At 50.5% G+C, this 14,307-nt stretch overlaps 1 protein-coding gene across 9 annotated transcripts in view; it reads left to right on the top strand.

Moving 5' to 3' along the window:
- CTBP2 (C-terminal binding protein 2) overlaps positions 1 to 14,307 on the top strand; it is a 168,971-nt gene that overhangs the window by 26,339 nt on the left and 128,325 nt on the right. Inside the window, exon 1 of one of the 9 annotated variants that reach the window (XM_019988609.2) lies at positions 11,553 to 12,063. The exons of 7 other annotated variants lie outside the window; for them this stretch is intronic. The gene's annotated coding sequence lies outside the window, so the exon portion shown is untranslated. Of the gene's footprint in view, positions 1 to 11,552; positions 12,064 to 14,307 lie in introns of those variants that run through there. One more of the 9 variants, XM_019988604.2, reaches the window with a different exon arrangement.

Genomic DNA, 14,307 nt, shown 5'->3' with positions numbered 1-14,307 from the left:
GTGTCCGACTCCTGCGGCCCAGGGACTGTAGCCTGCCAGGCTCCTCTGTCCATGGGGTTCTCCAGGCAAGAATACCGGAGTGTGTTGTGCTGAAGGGGGGTGTAAAGGAAACCCTGGAGGAGTTCCAGGGAATTGTCTTCTTTAGAGACAGTGGTTGCTGTGGAAGGCGCTGGGGGAGGGGTTTTGGTGCCCCCAGGTAGGAGGAAGCAAACACATGTGTGATACTTGGACCCGGGAAAGGGTCCCTTTAACTGGACCAAGTGGGTTGGGGGTACCCAGACCCCTGGGCGCTGGGGGTCTCGTTCACCCACCCGAGGTCTGGGAAGTCCTCTTGAAGGGGGTGGGCTATGGGCTCCCTCCAGCTCCCCCCTCTCCTTGGAGGCCATCACGCCCTTTGCCCCATCCTTTTTATCATTGCCTGGACCTGAGATCACCTGGGGAAGCTTTGGAAACGAGCCCAGCCCCTCTGGAGGTTCTGAGTCCCTGGTTGCGGGCTGGAACCCGCCCGGTAGATTAACAAGCTCCCAGGTGGCTCTGATGGGCAGTTGGGTAGAGAGGCCCTTCCCCGCCCAGCTGAGGCCACGTGGCCCTTTCCAAGCCCGGGGGCTAGAAGGCAGGGCCTCAAAGAGTCGGCAACTCCTAACTTCCCTGCCCCACACGCTGGAGGCAGGGGCAGAGAGGGGCTTCTTGGGAGGCCCAGCCCCTCAGCCAGGTGTTGGCCGTGACAGGTACGCCTCTGCCGCCGGGCCAGGTGACCAGAGCCACTCACCGAGGAGCGGCCTGGTTCCCCATTGCCGGGTGAGAGTCTGTGGGGCTGTTTCCTTTGCCAGGCTCTCCTGGAGCCAAAGTGCCCTCAATTTGGCAACACAGGTGCCCGGGGGAGAGCTAGCTGCCGGGGTCCCATCCGCCTCAGGGCTCCTCTGGAAAGAAAGCGGGTGTCTCCCACCCTCGAGGAGTAACTCCAGGAGTGCTAGAATCTTCCTGCCGTGGTCAGTGTGTGGCTGCAAAGGAGAGAGTGGCTGTTGCCTAGGAAACAAAGCCGGAGGGCCTGACTCAGGCCTGTGGACCTCCTTGGGCTCCGTGCCTGGGTTGGGGGTGTGAACCCCAGGAATGGTATGAGTCTAGGGGAGGGTGGGGCGGGGAGGGTCCTGTGTGTGTTTTTTTGGTAGGAAAAGAATCCTGTGCTCAGCCGAGTCTCACGGGAATCTAGCACCCCTGCGGGAGCTTTCTTGGCCTACGAAGGCTGGGTGGGGTGTGTGTGCTGTGAACTCACCAGGACAGGAGGGAGAGAGGTGACCAGGGGGGCTGGGTAGTGCTGAAAGGGGAGTGAAGGAAACCCTGGAGGAGTTCCAAGGAATTGTCTTGTTTAGAGGCAGTGGGTTGCTGTGGAAGGCGCTGGGAGGAGGGGTTTTGGTGCCCCCAGGTAGGAGGGAGCCAAACACGCATGTGATACTTGGACCCGGGAAAGGGTCCCTTTAGCTGGACCAAGTGGGTTGGGGGTGCCCCAGGACCCTTTGTGAGTGATGCCACTTGGCTGCTGCCTCTGAATTATGGAAAGAAAAGGGTCTGAGAGTTGAAAAATCACACATCAGATCCTGGGGGACTGAGTGCTGAGTGCTGGGGTGAAGCCATTGCTGAGGGTTGGTGGTTAATGTGGGATGGGGGAGGAGACTGACCAGACCAACGGGCAGACCATGCTCTGACGCCCCCTCTGCCCACATGGGTGAAGAGGGTGGCAGAAAGCAGAGGGGCCTGAATGCCGCAGGGGGTCTGTCCTGATGCTTAGTCTCATTTTGCTGAAGTCCTCCTGCCCCGTTGGCCTCTGCTGTAGGTGCCAGGTGGCCTCCATGGGTGCACTCGGGGTGCATCTCTGCTTTTTCTGCTGTGGACTCTGGTATGAGGCTCAAAGCCTTGGTGCCCCCTCGCCCGTGAGTTGGGAGCAGGAGCAGTTACTTGATGGCGTGCGTGGCTGTTGGACTGAGAAGAGGTAACGGGTTTAGGAGTTGGGCTGTGGTTTTGGGGAGCCCCCTTAGTCTTCGCACCCACAGCGAGCGAGAGCCCCGGGATGTGGCTTTTGAATGCTCGCCTTCCTCCCTTCTGATCACGTGCTTTTTAAAATCTCATCTGTAGTCTTTGTTTCTTTAACATCATACAGGTGTCTTAAATGCCTTTGTGTGCCTTTGTTTTTGAAAGCAAACTTCATTGCCAGTGGAAAAAAGAAAGCTGGATCAGTCTTGGGGCTGCGGCCAGGAAGTGTGTGTTGGACTCAGAATTCAGTTAAGCAGCTGTGGTTCCCCCAGGTCAGGCTCGGGGAGGATACGGCAGGAAGGAGGTGCTTCCTTGTCCCCACGTAGCTGTGGGGTTCACTTGGGTTTGAAGGTAGGCTTCAGAATTCTTCCTAAAGACAACTGAGTGTTTTAATTTTGGTTTATTATAACCAAGGCAGAAATGTCATTTCAAAAGTCCAGTCCACTCTTTTTAGAGTGACTTATAGTTTACAACCGTGTTCTAATATGTTCTAATTACAGCCTCCAAACAACAACCTTGGTTTTCAGATGAAAAAAGACTCAGGACTCAGGTGAATGTGATGGCCCTCTGCATTCTCTGGGGGTGTCAGTTTGTTTCCTTGTCTCCTGGTCATTGAATGCTTTTTTAAAAGCTGCTGCTGCTAAGTCACCTCAGTCATGTCCGACTCTGTATGACCCCAGCTCTCCAGGCAAGAACACTGGAGTGGGTTGCCATTTCAGTGGATGTAAACTCACTGCCAAGTTTTAACTTGGGTACCACTTACAGAGTGATGACAGGATGGAGACACAGACGAGAGAATGGGTGGGCATGTGAGCAGGGCTCTGGCGGAATCCGGACCCACCTTGGCTTGTATCCTACCATCCCAGACACTTCCCAAACATCCAGATATTTCCCAGCAGTGCCCCTTGACCCTGAGGGCCATAATGAGCTGGCTAGAGGCAGGTGCCTGCCCTGGGCAAGAATTTGACCCAAAATCTATGCACCATCTTTTGTGGGTACTAACCCACCTGCTGTACAGGTATTGGAACAAAACCAGGCACCTGGTAGCAGATTGTGCCTGGCCGTTTGAGCAAGATCCAGGGACCCAAAGCACCTCTCCTTGCTGCTTCACTCACAGCCTGAAGCGTGTGAGAAGCAAACCCAGGGTCAAGTGCAGATCCATGGGCTATAAGTGGATTTGAACTAACTTATCCTTTCTGATTTTTCTCTTGTGATATCTGTTACTTGCTGAGAAGAGTTTGTTTTCTGGGGCTGTCATTCAAAGCATCATTTTGTACCATACCATTAAAATTTTCAGAGTGTTTGCTGATTTGTGTTCATTGAAACTAAATTCATTAGGGTGATGTGAAAATAGCGCTCAACTGTTTACCAAATCGGATTCTTGTTCTTGATATTTCAGTGCATCATCTGTTCTCACTTGAATGTTGTGGAATTAGTTGGTTAAGTGTTATGCAGATGAAAACTCATGTTTTAGTGGAGTTTTTTTTTTTTTTTATAATTTGGATGCATTTATAAGAATATTATACCCAAGGTGCTCTATTTGCCATTTGAAGTGGAATCTGTACGGATGTGAGGATGTTGGGAGCTTGACTTGGCCTTGCAAAGTTCTCAAAACTTGCTGGGATCTTGACCCAGATCCAGGTGCCGAGTCAAACTGGTTGGAAACCCCCCTCACCCGACTGTCCCTCACCAGCTGGGCGACCTCTGGCAAGTCACCCAGTCCTGGGCCAGGCTCTGTGAAATTGAAATTCTTGTGTTTCTTTTACAAGGTTCGCTTGAAGACTTCAACAAGAGCGCTGTTATTTCATTGGTTTTCAACATTTGGGGACTGAGTTCTGTCATAAAAACTGATAATATGGCATAGCTTAATTAATTTATTTTTCCCCCGTTCTTAGTAGACTTATTAAACAATGCCAAGTCTAAGACTTGATATTTTTAGAGTTGATGGCCATGAAACCAATTTTGCAAACCTTTTCCAAAGAAAGGACAGTTGCTCAACTTTTTACTTGATCATTGAGAGTCGAGTTGTGACCAGATTTCCACGTGAATGCCACAGCTGTGTGGCAACAAGAGAAGTTAATAGACGCACTTCCAGAATTGCTGGCATCTCTTTTCAGATTTGGTTCAGTGGTCATGTAGCCTTGGATTATGGTGTTCAGAGAGAGCTGAAGGCCTATATTGCTTCCAAAATAAGCCTCTCTTGAGATGGAGTTGGAACGTGGAAGTGTGGTGGAGATGACCAGATGTCCACCAGAGATCTGTGCTTCGTGTCAGTGGTGGGGACTTCTGCTGCGGTGGCTGCCCCACCGCCACTCTGGCAGCTCCTGGAGACCCTGGGTGGTTGTTGCCAGTGGAGCCCTGGTGGCAGTAGGTGTCACTTCCTGGGAGAAGTGGTTAGGAAGCAAGTGTGCTTTACCCAGTCTTTCTTACCTGCATTGTCAACCGGGTGTGGCCAGTCCAGAGGAGAAAGTGAGGATCCTGGACCCTTGAATCGCCACGTGAAGAGTTGCCCACCCATCGGGAACACTGATCATTTCGTGATACAGAAGTAAGCTTTTATTGTGTTGAGTTGATATTCAATTTTGGGTTCATTTGTTAAAGCAGATAGTGTGAACTAACAACGCTGAGTTTGGGTAGTTGATTAACTTGATCATCCATCAAACCAACCCCTGCCTCACGCTCTGCTTCAGTGAGCAGGCGGCCACTTCTCCAGGTCCCCAGGCTTGGCGTCATGCCTTTCACTTCTCCACCTGCCATGTCCATTCATCACTAAGTCCTGGAGATCCCGTCACCCTCCCCTCGTTGCAGGGGGCCCCTCCCTGAGGGTGAGCATCCCCGCACATCCCCTGCCTCACACCTGCCAAGTGACAGCCACCTAAAACATGGGGTGTGGCCAGGTGGCCCCGGAAGTCTCTCTGTCACTTGTTGGAGAAGATCAAAAGCAAGCCTTGGGTGGGAAAAGTGTTGCAGTGACTTGGCATGGTGTGGCTGTCATGAAAAGACACCTCTGATCTTTTCCTTCTGGGAATGTAACTGGTGGCCCCAAACACCTTCTGCAAGTGGACTCCAGCACCGCATTCACAGAGCCCTCCTTCCACAGGCCTCTCCTAGCTAGGGCCCGAGCTCGGTGGGGGATGCCAGCCTGTCCGCCGACTCCTCCCAGCAGCCTGTCCTCTGGGCCTAGAGACTCCCCTCTGGCCTTGAACCGCCCGGCAGGCCAAGGTTTCACCTTCCCTGTCTCCTCTAGAGGAGTCAGACCAGCGTCCCCTCTGCCCCCTGTTTCACGTCTCCCAAGAAGTCTCTGGTACAGCCTGTTATTCATCTTGTTCTGGTATCTGTTTTTGGAGGTATCTGAACTAACACACATTGAATTTAAGATAAGGTAGGTCAAAGGGTCACTGCCCAGGAATTCCTTCCAGTTTGGGAAGCAAGTTTGCCTGCCTCCACAGGGCCAGGTCTGCCCAGATCCAAGGTCTAGGATTCCGTCGGGAGTGGGTTTCTGTTCCTCTTGTGTGACAGCAGCGACTCTTGAAGGGTGCTTTTGTTGTAGCTTTCCTGCCATCTGGATGAAGCATCAGTAATGGAACTGTAGCGGGTGCCACGTTGACCTTTTGGAGTGTTCACGCCCTAGCTTTTAATGGGAAAGTTGCATGTATTTTCAGTACTTGATACTTTAAAACCTCTTGGGTGATAGAGAGTCTGGTAGGCGCAGTCCATGTGTGACCTGGCACTGGGAACGCGACTGATGCCGAGAGGTCTGACCCATAGGACTCAGCATCTAAGGGCAGCCCCGTTAAACATCAGATGGAGTTCAGCGGCTTGTTTCCAAATGGGCCTTTGTAATCCGTGTGCTCTGTGGGAACTGTTCGTGGTCAAACAGCTGGGAGAGACTGAAGGCAGGAGGAGAAGGTGACAACAGAGGATGAGATGGTTGGGTGGCATCACTGACTCGATGGACATGAGTTTGAGCAAGCTCTGGGAGCTGGTGATGGACAGGGAAGCCTGGCGTGCTGCAGTCCATGGGGTCACAAAGAGTCGGACACTGAGCGACTGAACTGTGGTCAAAAAAAGGCTGCTCTTGGGGGTTCTACCTTGAAGCACTGGAACCTACTGGATGCAAATGTGACTGCCCTGTGGGTTTATTCTCATTGGGTTGGGACCTCCTGTTTTATCAGCCTGCATTTGTACAAACAGCCCTTAGCCTGTCCTGGGCCTCCTTGAATTCACAGGTCTGTTTCTGGAGAGAACGGGTTTTACTTAGACGCCCGCTGCTCCTACACTCTGGTTTGGGGTGACGATCCGTCTGGGCCTCTGGGGTTTCAGCTCTTGGTGGGGAAATGGCCCTGGCCTTGTGGGTATGTCTGTGGTTGTCATTTTTCAGATGGGCCAGAGCCAGCGGTTCCCCCCAAGTGGTCACGTGGTACAGCGAACCCCCCAGACCCCAGGCCCAGCTCTCTCCACCCCCTTGCCCATCGGTCCATCTTGACTTGGCAGTGTTTCTCAATGGTTCTCAGTCCTTGCTCAGCTCCACCCCTGCCTGGGTCCTTGAGCATGCATCTCATTTCTGAAGCTGACTTTTTGTGATTCCTTTAGTTTAGTTTTTCCTTTGAGATAGGACTTGGGGGAGGTGTTCAGCAGGGTGGGAACGGGGATAAATCCTAGTGAGCCAATCCATTTGTTTTGGCAGATTCACATACCTGGGTACCCCCAAGTATATCACAATATACAGCTTAGCACCAATCCAGAAACTTACTTCATGACCCTTGCCAGGTAGCCCCCATTCCAGTCTCCCTGGTCATCTCCGGCAAATACTCTCCACTCCCACAATGATTAATTTTTCATGTTCTAGCACTTAGTATACTACCTGTGTGTACACACGTTATACATACATGTGTATGTACACAGACAATATTACACACATGTATTATACCACGTACACCTTTCAGCAAAAGCTTTCTAAACTCACTGTAACGTGTTTGTTGAAATTTTGGGGTGTTCTCACCTGAACAGTTGCCTGCTCCTTTTTTACGTGCTGTGTAGTATTCCAGTGCAGCATCCTCTGTAGCGAGTGTATCCATGCACCTGTTGATGGACACTTTGGCAATCCTAAGTAAAGCTGGAGTGAACCATTCTCGTACATGCCTTTTTATGGACATATGTTTTCATTTCTCTTGGGTCAACTCCTAGAAGTGGAATGTTGGGTCATAGAATAGGTGTATGTTTCATTTTATAAAGCAGTTATAATAAAGTTTTACACTGCTGCCAATCACGTGTGGAAGATGGAGCTATTTTTTAAACCACTTAGCAGAACGCTGGCTTTCTGCTCGAGGCAGTGCAGTGGCATGGGGGACACCTTCCTCTCCCTTGGTCCCTCCGCTAGTGAGATGGATGCAGAGTTTGCCCCGCTGCTCTGCTGGGGGTGGGCCATGAAGTGTACTTGCTTTGGAGTGAGGAACCTTTTTGTTTTATTTCGAGGCCTGCTTTTCTTGGCTTTCCCTGGCGATTCAGGACAATCGTTGATTTCCCCTGGGCCGTGTCTCTCCCTGCTTCCATTCCCACGCCATCTCCCACCCCCTTCCCTACCTCTCCAATAACTGTGCTCTCCAGTGAAGCATGAGGGTCAGGGCCTTCAGTCCCTCGTGTTTTTTAACACTTGTGCCCACGGTTTTGCATTCACGACTGACAGAAGTTGATTTTCGGAGCCCGCTGATCATCACATGGGAGCATGTGCATTTCTAGTTTGCTTCAGTGTGGGGGAACTGGCTGAGCAGGTGTGCTACACAGCTCTCTAACCAGCCGCAGACCAGTCACCCTGTGAGCTGGGCCACCCAGGAGCCCAGTGGTCTGGGGTGTGCTGGCCTTGGGGAGGCTACTGCCAGCTTCTCCAAGTCTCTTCGGGGCCAGTGCTTTTGGGGATATGGTTTATAGGTCCTAATGAGTGGATTACATTTTACTTTTTATATCTTGTCTTTTTGGAGAAAGTATTGGTTGTCCAAAAAGTTCATGCAGGTTTCCCCGTGAGCTAGAAAAACCCAAGCAAACTTTTTGACCAACCCAATGTTTTGAGGATTTAAAAAAGAAAAAAGGATACTGTAAGAAGGGATGAGATTGGGAAGGACTAGAGTTGTTTGAAAAATGGACGTACAGGAACCACAGATTTCAGGACAGTTGGCTGTGAACAGTTCTCTTTTTCTGAGTTTAGAGAGATGGTGTGAGTCCTTGAGCTCACCCTAAAGAGAAATGATTCGTTAGAGGGAGTTATGGGATCAGAGGCCCTGTAACGACAAAGGTCCATATAGTCAAAGCTGTGGTCTTTTCAGTAGTCGTACACGGATGTGAGAGCTGGGCCGTAAAGAAGGCTGAGCGCTGCAGAACTGATGCTTTCAAATTGTGGTGCCGGAGAAGACTCTTGAGAGTCCCTTGGACTGCAAGGAGATCAAACCAGTCAATCCTGAAGGAAATCAACCCTGAATATTCATCGGAAGGGCTGATGCTGAAGCCCCAATACTTTGGCCACTTGATGAGAAGAGCCAACTCATTGAAAAAGACCCTGATACTGGGAGAGATGGAGGGCAGGAGGCAAAGGGGGTGACAGAGGATGAGATGGCTAGATGGCATCACCGACTCAGTGGACATAAATTTGAGCAAAGTTTGAGAGAGAGTGAAGGACAAGGGGAGCCCAGCACGCTGCAGTCCATGGGGTCTCAAAGGGCCGGACACAGCTTAGCAACTGAACAACAGCAGCAAATAGGAGTTGAGGGTTCTACCGGCAGCTGAGGTCTGGCAACTCAAGCTGCTGCTTGGGCCGGGTCCGGGTCAAACTGAGAGGCACAATGGTGAAGGAGAATTTAGGGGAAGCCATTCTGTGAGGAGCCCTTCTAACGGTACCATCTGATTGAGATGGAATTTTAGATACTTCAGGCTTCCCTGGTGTCTTAGACAGTAAAGACTCTGCCTGCAATGCAGGAAACCTGAGTTCTATCCCTGGGTCGGGAAGATCCCCTGAAGAAGAGACTAGCAACCCGCTCCAGTATTCTTGCCTGGAGAATTCCATGGACAGAGGAGCCTGGTGGGCTACAGTTCATGGGGTGGCACAGAGTCCGACGAGACTGAGTGACTACCACTTTTTTTTTTTAACAATACTTTTTAACTAGACCAGTTGAGTTGAACTGGGTCATTCTCCCAAAATGACATTTGTCTCAACTGGATTTTTTTCTGGGTGTTTTTAGAGAAAATGATTGGAGTTTTCATTCTCGCCCGGGAATTGTTGTGATTCCAATGTGGAGGTAGACAAACGTAGGGGCAGGCATGGTCAGTTCCAGGATCAGAGACTTAATCAGGGTCTGGACTTGGCTGAGTCTTGGACTCCCAACAGGGTAAAGCAGTGCTGTCCATGCTAGTGAACAATCTGAGTCTGGGGGCGGGAGGGACTTGCAGTCACGTAGCTGGTATGTGGAGGTGGGAGGGTGGTGAGGTACATCTGGAGCTCCTTGGAGGGACTGAGGAAGACAGTGATTTGGGAGCGTCTGAGCGGGAGTTCAGGCAAAGTTGCTGTCTCTCCTTCTTCCATATCTGCTTCTCTAGCACTTGGTGTTCTGTTCTTGCTCGTTCTGGAACTCCTTGAAGACAAGGTTATGTCTGTCTCCAAATCTGGCTCTCGGCAGTGCCTGCCCCTCCGTTGGTGCAGTAGCAGAATGGGTCTCGGAGTGGTGTGGGGTCCAGCTGGGAAGGTGGACGGCAGATGAATAGGGGCTGTCAGCCTTGACCATCAGGAAGGAGTCCATGCCAGACTTTTTGGATGAGTGGGTGTGTGTCTGTATATGGCTATAGCTACAGATATGTGTGTATACATTGGGTTCATTAAGCTTGATAGACAGCAAGGCTCAAAAATAAAGCACTGAAGCTGGAAGAGTCTACCGGGGCGGGGGTGCTGGACGGATGACTTCTGTGGGCCCCAGATGTGGGGAGACGGGAGGGAGCACATGTGGTGTTAACTGGGAAGGCCCCCCTCTTAGGAGGAGACTTGGGGTGCAGGAAGCACTCAAAAGGTCTCCCACGACACATAGACGTCTAGGTTCAGCCGTGCTCTCTGGTTTCTCCGTGGGTGCCGGGGTCAGCTTGCAGGATCTGGCCTCACGGGTGGTGTTTACTGGCCCTTCCCCTCCACGAGGTGGGGGGGTGAGGGTGGGTAGGGGTGGGGGTCCGCCACCCAAGGAAGGATGTACACCTGAATCCAAAGAGAAAGCGGAGTTCCCGTCATAACGCTTCTTTCCACGTGCTTGCTCTCTGTCAAGCCCCAGTGAATAGAGAATTGGCTCTAAGTCTCAGGAGTTGCCTGTTGTAAATGGAATTAGAACTGGAGTTACAGAAACTTGGTGTCTCTGGAGCTTTCCTCTCCCATCCCCGAGAGAAGTAGGTTTCCTAGAGGCAAAGCGACCTGCCTGAGGTCACAGTGTAGGATGAGACAGCAAGGTGTCTGCAGCTGAGGTTTCTCAGCTCCAGCCCAGATTTGGTTGTGAAGCGTATCCCCCCAACCCTGGTCCTCTCCCAAGCTGCCCACGAGACGGTGGGTAATCTGTCTCCAAGGCTCCCTGAGTTGTGCGGGCAGGGGTCTGGCCTCTGCTCATCTCCTTCCTCCACGGGCAGCGCCGCTTCCCCAGGAGGAAGGCAGTGGGTGCAGAGCTGGGCTGGGTGGTCTCCCCAGCCTCTGCCTTGATGCTTCTTGAGATAATTTTAGGATCCTCCTGCAACACTGGTTGGCGAGGGTGGTGGTGAAGCAGTTGACCTACCCATGTTTCATCAAGTTTGGCTGAGATACAAACAGATTGGCAGTGAAAAGTCCCCTTTCCGTGGTCTTAGAACAGACTCAGAGAGCTCTCTGTTCCTCTGCTGTCGCCTCTGCTGACTTCTAGGGTATCCCCACGTTAGTCCCTAGTTCTGAGGTTGAGCAGTTATGAAGCGTCTGCACCCCCGTTGGACACTTGGTATGCGACATGCTTAACTGACTTGAGGTCCTTTGGTCTGTTTTCTTTATGAATGCTTGTAGTTGGCCGGGGGCTGGGGAGGCAGCCTTCGTTCTGCTTGCCTTCCAGTGGAGATGCTTTTTCCCTATTGTTGTTGCTCAGTCGCTAAGTCGTGTCTGACTCTTTGCAACGCCATGGACTGCAGCACGCCAGGCTTCCCTGTCTTTCACCATCTCCCAGAGTTTGCTCAAACTCATGTCCATTGAGTCGATGATGCCATCCAACCATCTCATCCTCTGTCGTCCCCTTCTCCTCCTGCCTTCAATCTTTCCCAGCATCAGGGTCTTTTCCACTTGAGTTGGCTCTTCTCATCAGGTGGCCAAAGTATTGGAGCTTCATCTTTAGTTTTTACAAAAAACTACCCTTATTATTAAACCACAGTAGTGCCATGGACCGTGTGTGTTGTCTTGAGTTCCCCAAACAGTTGATGTTGACAAAGGCTTGCATTCCGTAAGTTGAGAAGAGGAGGGCTACAGTGTAAGGCTTTATCTGTATCTCTAAGCATTTCAGAAGAAAGATATATCTGTGCTCTGTGTTTAAATATAGCCTGGTGTTTGCTACTGAGTTGGAGAAGAAGCAATAGAATATGTAGGTCATTGACTTAGAAGAATGAGTTTGGAGTTTTTCTTTGCATCTGATTAACACCGTCTTACAATTGGGCTGTTGATGCTGTGCCATAATTGGGTTACACAGAGTTCAACGAGATACCTGGGAGGGAAACTGCAGGAATCATAAGAAATACCTTTGCCCCTTAAGGCATTCAGGGGTGTGACTTGGCGTTGGTCCCAGGGGCCAGGTGCTTCACAGCCAGTGTGGAAGCGTTAAGCCCTCTGGAGTTTTACGGGGAGGAAGCATTCTCAGAGCTGCTCTCCGGAGCAGATCCCCAGGAACAAGGGGAGAGGGCTCTACCTAATCAGGGTAAATGCCAGCGGTGTATTTTAATACATGCTTGATTCAGAACGCACTGTTTGGAATTGCATATTTAAAAGGAAACTGCCGTCCCCCTTTGAAGGTACGTGACATTTAAAAGATCTGTAGCAGGCGATAGGTTTGACAGCTTCGAATTATATTTGAAAGAGTTTTTCTTTTGAGAAAGAAAATGATTACTTCTATTTTAAATGTCATCACAAAGATATAAACATGTTTAATCAAATTATATATTTAATTTATGTAGAATGTAATTTTTATTCCCGCGGAGGAGTCGCTGGTTATTTCTTTATCAGCTTTGAAGCTGGGCAACATTTGAAAGCGTTCAGCTTTTTTGAGTAAATGGCTATTTAAGGGTTTATGGAATCCGAAAAAATAGTATTATGATGGAAATATGTTTTATCTGTACACTGTACCGAATGGCACATTTTGGGGAGAGGGGGACTACTTTCATGATTGTTTCTGGGAGGCATTGAGGATAAACTCCTGTTGAATGGATTGAAAGAAGTGTGACCCTGAAGACAATAAGGCGAGACAGCAAAGATGCTCCTGTAATTTTCTCCTTCTGGGTTCTTTGAATCAGCAGGGAGGTGCCGGGGAGTATTGAGACTGACTGCCAGCTCTCCTTAAAAGGGAGACAACACGCGATCTCAGGGGACAGACTCCAAACGCCATCAAAGACCTTGAGGTTGATACAGTGTGATTAAGTTGGGTCACAAGAGGCTGACAGGGAGTTTGAGGGCAGCCTCAAGGTCCCCAGGCTGCTGGAAAAGCAGGAATGTCAGCTGTGGGTCAGCTCAGACAGGTGGCTCGCTGGTTTTGCCAATCTGCTAGGACTCACCAGCTCCAGAACTTTCTCTGAGTGAGCTGGGTGTTGGAAGGTGGCCAGCCCAGCGTACAACCACATGTGTTAGCCAGGGACGGTCTTGCCCTGTTCCAGCCTGCCTCCTGGTGTTTTGAGGCAGCCCAGTGGGGTCCGGGAGCCCTGGGGTTCCTTGCCCACTCATCCACATGGAGCAGCCCTGGGGGCTGGCTTTCTCCTGTCCTCTCTGGAGCTGTTTTGTGAGATGTGACCTGGGGAGCCCTGGGCAGCTGGCAGCAGCTGGGCAAGAGAAACCAGTCAGTTGTGCCTGTTCCCAGGAAAGATCTTACGTAGCAAGCATCTTTGCCAGCTCCAGCGGAGAAGGTCAGGGTTCAGGAGCCATGTACCCTGGCAGCCAAAGGAAGCTGATCCCAATTCAGAGCGTGAAGCGTGTCAACAGGCTAGGCTCCTTGTGGCTCCTTGTAAACAAACCCTGGTCCACCACAAAAAGGAATTGCCCTGCTTATTGGTCAGCATGCGCCAAAGGAACAGCCAAAACAGGACAAAGCTACTTGTTATTTTTGTAATTAAGTTTGTCATTGTGATATAATCAATCACATGTAAGTTGTTAAGACCCTTTACCTGGTTTTCCCCCAGTTGGTAACATCTTGTAAAACATAGTGATGATAAGGTGACCAGGAAACTGATACTGATACAATCCGCAGATACTGTTCAGATTTCCCCAGTGTTACATGTATTCGTTTGGGTGTATTCACTTCTCCTGTAGTTGTATCATGTTCCACCATGAAGATACACAACAGTGTCCCAGCCCACAAGGGTGTCCCCTGTTCCCCGTTTCCAGCCACACCCACTTTAGGTGGCGCAGACAGTTCATGGCCAGCATACAAGCTTGTCAGCAGGGCTGGCTGACTTCCAAAACCCTGCTTACTCAGAGAAAGTTCTGGAGCTAGAGTGTCCTGCCTCCTCCCCAGGCCCTAAAGCCTGACAGCCTCTCATCTGTTCTCCATCTCTGTAATTTTGTCCCTTAAGAATGCTATAGAAATGGAATCAGATGATATGTGATGCGTAGCCTTTTGGGGCAGAGTGTTTTCCCTCAGCACAGTTCCCTTTGAAATTCATTCAGGTTCTTGTATTGCCGGCTGGTTCCTTTTTGTTGCTGAGGAATATTCCATCCCAAGATTTTTTAACCCAGTCTTAGACTGGAACCCTGGGTAAGAGGAGATGCATCGTGGAAACCTGAGAGTTGCAAAATGAGAGGAGTGAGACCTCTCTGGCCTCTGCTTAGCTTGCCCGCATCTTGCAGCAGATGTCCATGGGGGTGGTGTTTGAAGAAGCTTGTGTGCTCTGATAGCTTGGCTGGTTTGGGAAGCCCGTGGAAGGGCCTGCCTTCACCCTGTGAGTTCTGTTCACGTGTGCTGTTGTGGTTTTGAACTGTGCACCCGGACTGAAACAAAAGTTGGGATAAAAGGTGACTGGATTTTGATATTTTATTATTAGCACCGCTGC

The sequence above is a fragment of the Bos indicus genome, chromosome 26 (genome assembly GCF_029378745.1).
Source record: "Bos indicus isolate NIAB-ARS_2022 breed Sahiwal x Tharparkar chromosome 26, NIAB-ARS_B.indTharparkar_mat_pri_1.0, whole genome shotgun sequence".
Lineage (NCBI taxonomy): Eukaryota > Metazoa > Chordata > Mammalia > Artiodactyla > Bovidae > Bos > Bos indicus.
The sequence above is the reverse complement of the archived record's forward strand: the minus strand, read 5'-3'. Positions and strand labels throughout refer to the sequence as shown.